At 40.3% G+C, this 8,822-nt stretch overlaps 1 long non-coding RNA gene across 3 annotated transcripts; it reads right to left on the bottom strand.

Moving 5' to 3' along the window:
- Positions 1-551: 551 nt before the first annotated feature.
- On the bottom strand, positions 552-3,994 carry LOC311272905. Of its 3 annotated transcripts, XR_014624613.1 has the most exons (5): positions 3,877-3,919; positions 2,368-2,529; positions 2,094-2,205; positions 1,918-2,012; positions 552-1,515 (listed from the first exon to the last, which is right to left on the bottom strand). It is a non-coding gene; the product is annotated as an uncharacterized lncRNA (long non-coding RNA). The 3 variants fall into 3 exon arrangements; XR_014624612.1 differs by lacking the exon at positions 2,368-2,529 and having other exon boundaries at positions 3,877-3,994; XR_014624614.1 differs by lacking the exon at positions 3,877-3,919 and having other exon boundaries at positions 2,368-2,608.
- Between the last annotated feature and the right edge of the window lie 4,828 nt (positions 3,995-8,822).

The raw sequence follows: 8,822 nt of genomic DNA, 5'->3' as shown, positions 1-8,822 counted from the left end.
CCAGACAGTTTAATTCCTCCACCTCCACTATTAACACAAACTTCACAGCCGCCACCGGCCCACTGTGACGACACCGCTTGTAGTAGGATACGAAACGCGGGGGGAGAGCAGACCACGGTTTACAAAATAAGACGAAAGACAATCAGAAGTCATGCTTCTGTTTGATTTGTGCTCCAACACTACAAGTCGTAGTATGAGTAACTGCTGACACACCGTCCACTCCCACCCCAGCTCCTGGTGTGGGCTTTGGAATGGGCCGGCCTGAAGCACGAGGCTTCTGAGCTAAAAACGATTCCCACCTGCTGCCCACCGAACCAAAACTGTCACACACCCCCACAATGAAGAGGGAGCAGCCTCTAACTCACCACCATCACACACTCACTCCTCCTCACTGTTTCCTCCCTCTTGAAGTTAAAAGCAGCTTTGTTTATATGCAAGGGAAGACCAAGAGAATGCAACAATTACATTCTGCTGGTTTTAACAAGCGAACAGGAACCATCAGTGCTCTCTGCAATAATTCAATACACATTAAATACCAATAAAGCTCAATAAAAGTTGTCCCAACAGTTTTATTCAAGTGATAATAACAGATAAGTTGGATCAACTATACAGTATTAAACTTATAACACCACAGGCACAGGCCATTGAAAGTAATGTACAGTAGTGGGCTGATAGCTTAAATCTAGTTTTTACTTGGGCCTTTTTTGATTATTGAGAAGACCTTGATGTGATGAATCACTGTCAGTCCAGTGTGTGACTTGTTCAAAGTGTTGATGACATCCTCAATATGGAGAAAGGTGTGACGAAGGTTATACTCAAAAACATATAGGGTGCAGTCTTTATGTACTTGTTGATGCAGTACAGGTGCGAGGTAAGGTCAAAATACTAAAACACTGCATGAAAAAGTTTAACTGCATTATACAAAGACGATTTAGCTTTAAATGTCTGCTCAATCACTCGCTGATATGCACCTCTCTTCCCTATTTTATGAGTTTTTAAAGAAACCTGGAGAAACTAGTGGAATCAGTGCCTGAAGAAGAGGAGTTGTATGACTAAACAGCTGACATGTCCCTTAGTAACCTCACAGTCTGCACTTTCCTCGGGCAGTGTGCATCTCTAGCTCTCTTCTGCCCCTCTCAGGCTGAGCTGAGAGACGCAGCACTTCCGGTCGTCCTCATCTTTTGTATTCCTCTCGTGGTGCAGTCCTCCTCCCTCTCTCAATTTTCCTGCTTTTTATTGAAGAGACAGCTGCACACAGTGAACACACGGCCACATAGATACTTGGTTAAATTGTGTTTGGTGAGGTTGTTGAGGACAGATATCATATTTGAGTGAGGATATACATTTTAAGGACTCCAGAGTTAACAACGAGTAAAACAAATATTCTCAAGATTACCAAAATCATAAACTTGTGGATGCATTTGTGAGTCTTTGCAATATTCTTGTCATAACAGAAAGACAGGGGTGCAAAGGAATTACGTCCACCATCTCATTACTCTTCTTCCGGAAGCTGTGCTGCAGGAAGATCAGATAGGTAGGACAGGTTTAGAAAAAAAGAAAAGATACAATGACGTTAGCTCAGCTTCACCTTCAGTGAATACACGTGTTGTGATGATCTGCAGCAGCAGCTGGATCAATATGAGAGGATTAACTAAGGCAGACAAAAGACAACAGTAATATGCATTATGAAAACAAAATAGTTTTATTATTCTATATCCAATATGAAGGTAGATGAAGTTCACTGGATTTTACAGGTAATTAAGAACATGCATGTGGATGTGCAAAGTGCAGATGTCTAACACTTTATTCATTATGTGTAGAAAACTGTATAGAAAATGATGCTTTCTTAATCAGAAAATATAAAATACAAAATGTATTGGTTGCCTCATAGTATTACTCATCTCTGCTGGTTTTCACCTCCACTGCAGATGTTCTGCAGCTTTTCACTCTGCACAGGAAGTGTTGCACAATCAGGCGGCACAAAAGAATACTTAAAGCACTCCGTGTTGCACCTTGAGGGGAATAAAGGTGAGTCTGCTGATGATCTATGGCTGCATTAGGGTAGACGTAGTGGGCGAGAGGTTTGTACTTACTTTACATTAGTCCCCATCCTCCCCTCTGTGCTGTGGATGTTTCCAGACTCAGCACGGTGTCAGAGCAGCCTCCCTGTCTGCCTCACTCACATGCTGCATCCTAATAGCACCTCTACCAACACATCAAACATGATGTTATGTTAACAGCAACTCAGTATTCTGTTGAATAAACAAGAGGAAACTTTCTTGTACAATGACTCTGCTCTACTTTGCTGCAACATGTGCATCCCCAGGTATATGTCTGCTAACTATTCTCCTCCTCCATCTCCTTCACCCTGGATGATGACAGTCGGTGTCAGTGGCGTCTGGCTGTTTCGGGGATCCACAAGCAGGTCCCTGGTCTTTCTGAAGCTGAGCTGCACGTGGTTTCTACAGCACATGTTGTAGTCATCCCTGGGATCATGGCATCCCTCCTCCTCCCTCTTGCTGACACAGTCTTCAATAAAGAAATCTCATGTCTGATTTGTGGATAGGTTGCAAAAAAGGGTGACACAAGTGGGAGGATGGCATTGAGATTTGCTGGATGAAAAATGTAGTTGAAATAAAAAAATACAGATATAGAAAGGAGAGACAGACAGTAAAAGTTATGGAGAGATTTGAGAAGTAATACGGATATAATGAAATATCAGACACATACAATCATGTTACTTGTCTTTTGGTGCCTTCAGACTAAATAATAAAACCAAATAAAGTCAAAATTATTGATGTCTATACTCTAAATATCTATCAGTTCAAGTAATTTAGTCTAAAATGCAAATTCACTCACACTTAAGAGTTATCACGTTGCATGTAGTCACGTTGTAAGAGTATGACTATGCGTAACTCTCTGGAGAGGTCTGAAAGATATACTTTGTAAATTGCTGGTGGCTTTGATATGAGACATCTCATCTTTGTGCTCAGAGGATTGTGGAAAATGTGAGTATAGCTGTCTGGTGTCTGTCTGGGCATGTAGGGAACACTTCAGCAAAGAGACCAATTTGCAACTGAGGAAACCTAATGAATAATAGACCTCTGAGCTTTGAGATTTCAGCTGATATTGAAGTCGTGCCAGTTCAATTATTGCTGTAAAGGTTTAGCTAGTGTGGCTGAAATTTTACGGATGGTGGATGCAATTCCTTTGCACATTACCTCGGCTCATCGGATGGTCGTGGCAGGACTGATGCCACTCATGTTGTGCATTAAGTATGGAACAAGAGTTAGGGGGCGGTTAGCTTAGCTTAATATCATGTCTGAATGCAAACAACTAACAGCAAACATGCCTTTGTTTAAAGTTCAATCCACCTAGTGGCAGTAAAGTACTAAAGTTGTATCTTGTTTGTATGATCCTGACCCAGGATTCTTCTTAGTTTTCAGATGAAAAATTGTACTTTAAGTACTTTAACTTGTTGTTTTTTGCCTTAAGCCTGCTAGCGGCATGGCTCATAAGGTATGGCAATGTTAGTCAACCACTTTCTTCTATCTCAACAAACTTTGGTTGGACTGCCATAAAATCATAGCCACTAGAGTATGAATCCTTTTAATTTCGGTGATATCCAGACATTTCCTCCAGCGCCACCAGCAGGCATTTTTGGTTTTCGTGAAACATCTCAACAAGTGGTCGATGGCTTACTACACCTGCTAAACTTCAGCATGTTGGCATTGTCATTGCAAGCATAGTAGTATGTTGATTTTAGTATTTAGCTCAAAGCACAGCTGTCCCTTAGCACAGCCTCTGTCATGGTTTGGGTTTTTTGGTTAGCTGATTTCCTGTCTTTGTCTGTTTTTCTGCCCTTTTCCTGCTCACCTGTGTTCCCAGTGCTCTGTTTTTATCCTGTGTTCTTGTGTTCTTGTGTTCCTCCCAAGCTTGTTTTTACCAGCACACCTTTCTCGCATCAGCCTCATTAGCCCAGCCCTGTTCCCAGTGCTTTCCCCAGCTTGTCAGCTCCTTCCCTGCTATCCTTGCTTTCCTCTACTCAGTCCCCTCGCCTGTGTTTCTCCTCTCACCACCTGCACCTCATCCCCTTAATTGTATCTTGTGTCAACCTGGTTTGTACCTTGTTTACTTTTGCCCTCGCTTTTTGTTCCCGGCCCTTTTGTTTCGTGCTTTTGTCATTTGGAATACAGCTTTGGCTCATCATGCCTTTTGTTAGATCTTCTTGTCTGACAGTGTCTGCATTTACATCCTTCTTTGATGAAGTGTGACACACTCACAGAGACACAGACGTGGCTGTAAGCTCATACTCTTGTTTAAAACATGGCTTTAAATGTATCAAATGTGTCAATATTTCTTTATTCGTCTTTATTTCTTTGTCATGTGACATTGTTTTTATTCATCAACCTTAAGCACAAATACAACAAGAAATATATACATGCTTTACGCAAAAAAAGGCTCACCTCGTGCTGATTTGAAAGGTTGTTGTTGCATGTGGAAACCGTTTCCTCTAATGCAGGAAAGCAACTGGTTAGCTAGACTTCAGCTTTCACAGCTGAACAGAAGCAGCAAAAAGCCCATTTAAACAGCGGTTTAAGATGCTTTTGTATTTGTATGCCACAATGGCTTCTAAGTCGCTTATTTGATTTTCTATTTGGTGAAAATTGATGAGATTGAAGTAAACCCCAAGATTAAAATTGCAGTTCTTACCGCTGCCTCCTTTCGCTACCAAACAAATCTTTGACATATGAGAATGAATAACACCATGCAATATGTTTCTTTCATGTGTTCAAATGTTCAACTCATCAGTTACTTTTTACTTCTGATCCAAAATCTCTTTCAGAAAGAAGAGATGTGAGTCAAGGGTCAAAGCTTGGTCCACTTGAAGCAAGGACGAAGGATACTTCATCTGAAAGGCCTATTGACTCTCAGACTGTGCCTGGTCATTTGCAAAAAGGCTTCAGAGAAGACTTTGTGGGAGGATAAGAGACCTTTTTCCAACTGGCAAGCGTTAGAAATTCCTCTGTACTGCATGCCCTCAAAGGTCTTTTGTACGTTGTTACTTTCACTTTATTAAAAGTTTAGAAGCACCGACAGTGCATAGACCAAAAAGCTATAACAGCTATAACCTTTGTTTCCCCTCAGTGTGTATTGCTGTCTACCTTGTTGTACACGTACGTAAGGTATTAGGTAGTTTCCAATGCAACTAGCATCACAGCACAGTCAGTAAGTGACTGATGCTTGGAATAGCTAAGACATGCTGCCAGAAAGCTACTGAACGGTGGATTTAAATGCAAACACAGCAAAGCTGTTCTTAATAATCAGATTTATTAACAGAACCTGAATTTTTGGGAGGTCCAAGGTGTCATTAGAAACCTAATAAATATTTGATCATAAAAGGAAACACCTCAATATTTTTATATGCTTGCTCATGTTCTAATTCATCTCACTCTCAGGCAGGTCACCTAATGTTGATGATGCCTTGGTAATACGCCATCTGCCAAATTCATACTCCAAAAAAAGCTGGCATCATATCATCAGAATAATCTTTAGCTGCTGTTAACTTTAGCTGCTGTCAGCTAGTTAGCTCAGTTAGAGTGTTGGTGTTGTTTGGCCACCAAAATAGCTTTGGATTGCCAAGAGTAGGAAGTTTCCAGGCATCAGCTGATGGTGACCCAGTGGGGAATGCTGGCAGGAGAGAAATGGGCCACAGAACCAGAGTCAGGCGAGCGAGCAACAGAACCGGCTCAGCAGCATCACAGTGAACACAGTGGGACCAGACTGTTGACAAAGAATATGGAACAGACTTGATTTACAGCGACGACCAAGTCATAACAGTTTCTGACGTGGAGACGTGACGAGGATGAGGGATGAGGCCTTGGGCCAATTTTGAATGTTTTAAACTGAACATCTTATACATTGCAACTATAAAGCAACTGACCCAAGAGGATCTTGGGAAATAAATGGAAAGTCAGCGTCATTATTTTGTAAGTGCCACTTATGATCACAATGGCCACTGTTCAGCATAAGTTACATAACCCGATTTTAAAGAAATTACATAAATGTAATGAAAAGGATGCCATTTCTTTAACATACAGCCTATTCATGAAAAACATAATTTGTTTAAGTGACCATGTTGAAAACAAACATGTTTAAGAGCTACAGGAGATATGACGAAATTAATTAATTAACCACCAAGGTCCATTCTGCTGTACATCTGCAGGCCTAATCCATGCCACTGTCCACCATAAAGAGAAATTATGCATTTAAGGTCAGCGGCGCACACTGATACAATACACAGTGGAGGGAAGGTGGAAAAGGTTGAGTTATTAAATGTTACATGGTAGAGCTGTGCTGCAGTGTAAAAGGTATAATGCATAATTTAAAACAGAGCTGGTTGTGTGTGAAAGACAGCATGATGATAGTAACGCCTAAAGCTTAGTGCTGGACAAACACACCAGCAGGAGGTGTCAGTCAAGGCTTCATGGACAATATAGATGTAAAGGTCTTTTGTGTGTATGTTGTGCATTTGACCTAAATATTGCCATTGAAGTGTATGGGCTGTCGTCTCCAAAGGTGTTGGCGTGTAGTATGTTGATAAAGAAATTCTGCGGAGGCAGGCTGGGTGAAAGATAGAGTAATCTTTATTGAAACAGATCTCAAGCCAGCGTCCGAACCAGAGTGTGCACTCCCTGGTATTCTCAAATCTCGGCAAAGGATGCCCAAAATGCTTTGCCCTCTGCTCTATCAGAAATCCTCTCTGCTCTAGGAAATCTACAAGTGTCCACCACTCTTTCTTTGCCTGTGTGGGCCTTTTTAGATCCCTTCTGCCTACAACTATCTACTTCTTCTAATTGGTCACTTTGGTGGATTGAGGGTCCATCTATCCAATAGTAATTGAATCTATACGTTGCCTAACTCTGCTGATGTCACTTCTGGATTTTACGACCTAAAGAAGCTCTGCATCTCTCTCTCTGTCTCTATATGGAAATGTATACGTTAAGCCAGATCCAAACAATTGGGATGAGAGCCGAGCTCAGTTCAATACCTTTTTAGGCCTCATCTTATAGCTAACATGTAACGCACACACATGCAGCTGCATTCCTTAAACCTCTCAAAGATGAACACCCTATCACAGTCTCATTACTCATAATACAGAATGTGCTGTTGTTCAGATACCTCACCATCATGTGTAGAAGCCTGTGAGCTGCCATGAGTTAAAAAAGCTCTCACTCTGCAATTGAGAGGGTGCTTTGCGGTTCCTGTGCTGGAAAAGCTGTAATTAGAGTCAAGAGGTACAGCAGATCAGAGGGAACTCTTTACCCAACTAACAAGGGCTGCCCTGCTAACATTTTGCCTATTTCCAAAAAAGGCACCTAAATGCTAAGATTACATATTTGTCTTGAAAGCGTGTCATTATAATAATATTAGTCCTCTTACAATGACCACATGGATTCCAAAGTTGGAAGCGACTGCACGTTTCTAGTTTCAATTTAATGCAAAGCACAATCAAATCAGGTTGTTACATAATGAGATTCAGTCATTAATGTTGTTTTTTCTTGTTTCTTGTTTCTCTGTTGTTGTTTTTTTGGCTTTAGTTATAGTGATTGTTTAAAGTTATCTGAATGCAAGTTGCTGGATTTACTTTGTTAACCCTATTAAAAGCATTTTACTATCAATACACTCATATAGTTAACTGCTAATAGATGCATATTAAAGTATATATATGTGTTAAAAAAGTCAGCAAACAAGCTGAGTAAAGGTTTAGCAATGACAAAATAGGTAAGTTAGTCAACCTCAATGAATGCTTTTGTAATGCTATTATAAATAATTATGAGACTTAACGGGTAACTCCACAATTTATACACATTTAAGTGTGTTTACAGGTCTTGGGGAGTACTAATGCATACACAGGAAAGTAAAGTTTTTGTGGCTTCAGAGGAAGCTGCATGTAAACGGATAAACTGCCTCAAGTGTTGTCAATCAGTGTTAAAGATGCATTGTGGGTAATGTAGGCGCCAGGTTTTGAAAAGGAAGAAGAAAGCATGGAATCAAAACGGGGATTTTTCTGGTTCTGCTGTAAAAATTTTGATCATTTGTTGTTAGACTGTCCATATTTAGTCTAACAGTGTTATAGGAGTGCAATGATAGACCAGTGCACTGCTTTTCAAAACCTGCCACCTATATTACCCACAATGCAACTTAGCCACTGAATGACATCACTGGAGGCAATTTATCAGATTACATGCAGCTTCCTCTGGAGCCACAAAAGACTTTATACTACTTTTTACACATATGCAGTCGTACTGGCCAAGACCTGTAAGCACACTTTTATGTGGAAAATTGGCGGAGTTACCCTTTAAAAAGCTTTGATTAACGCTCTAAGGCAGTATTTAAACTGTTCACAAGTTTCTCATACTTTAAGGGCTTACAAATGTTCTAATCAGACTATCTTCTAATAAGTATCTTATGAGGACTTACAGGGCCTTAATCCTTGATATAAAGCGTTATTTTTTTTATCTAATCTTTTTTAATCATCTTTCTCAAGGACAATTTGACAGGATTTACACTGCACACTTAAACACTGCACATGTGATCTCTCAGTTACAGACCATACTGTATTTCTAGTTTATGATGTTTTCCTGCGTCACAGTATGAACATTTTCTACAAACTTTCAGTGTCTTTATTATAGTCACTGAACTTTTGCTATTCTGTTATGATGGATCGTGCATTATTACAGCAGGTGGTTAGATGAGTCTCATATGTACTGAGCAACAAAGTTATTGTTTATGAGTTTGTCACTAATTTTGCACATTTA

Source organism: Pagrus pagrus (assembly GCF_965226575.1).
Source record: "Pagrus pagrus genome assembly, chromosome: 17".
Classification (NCBI taxonomy): domain Eukaryota; kingdom Metazoa; phylum Chordata; class Actinopteri; order Spariformes; family Sparidae; genus Pagrus; species Pagrus pagrus.
This window is presented reverse-complemented; position numbering and strand designations above follow the sequence as displayed.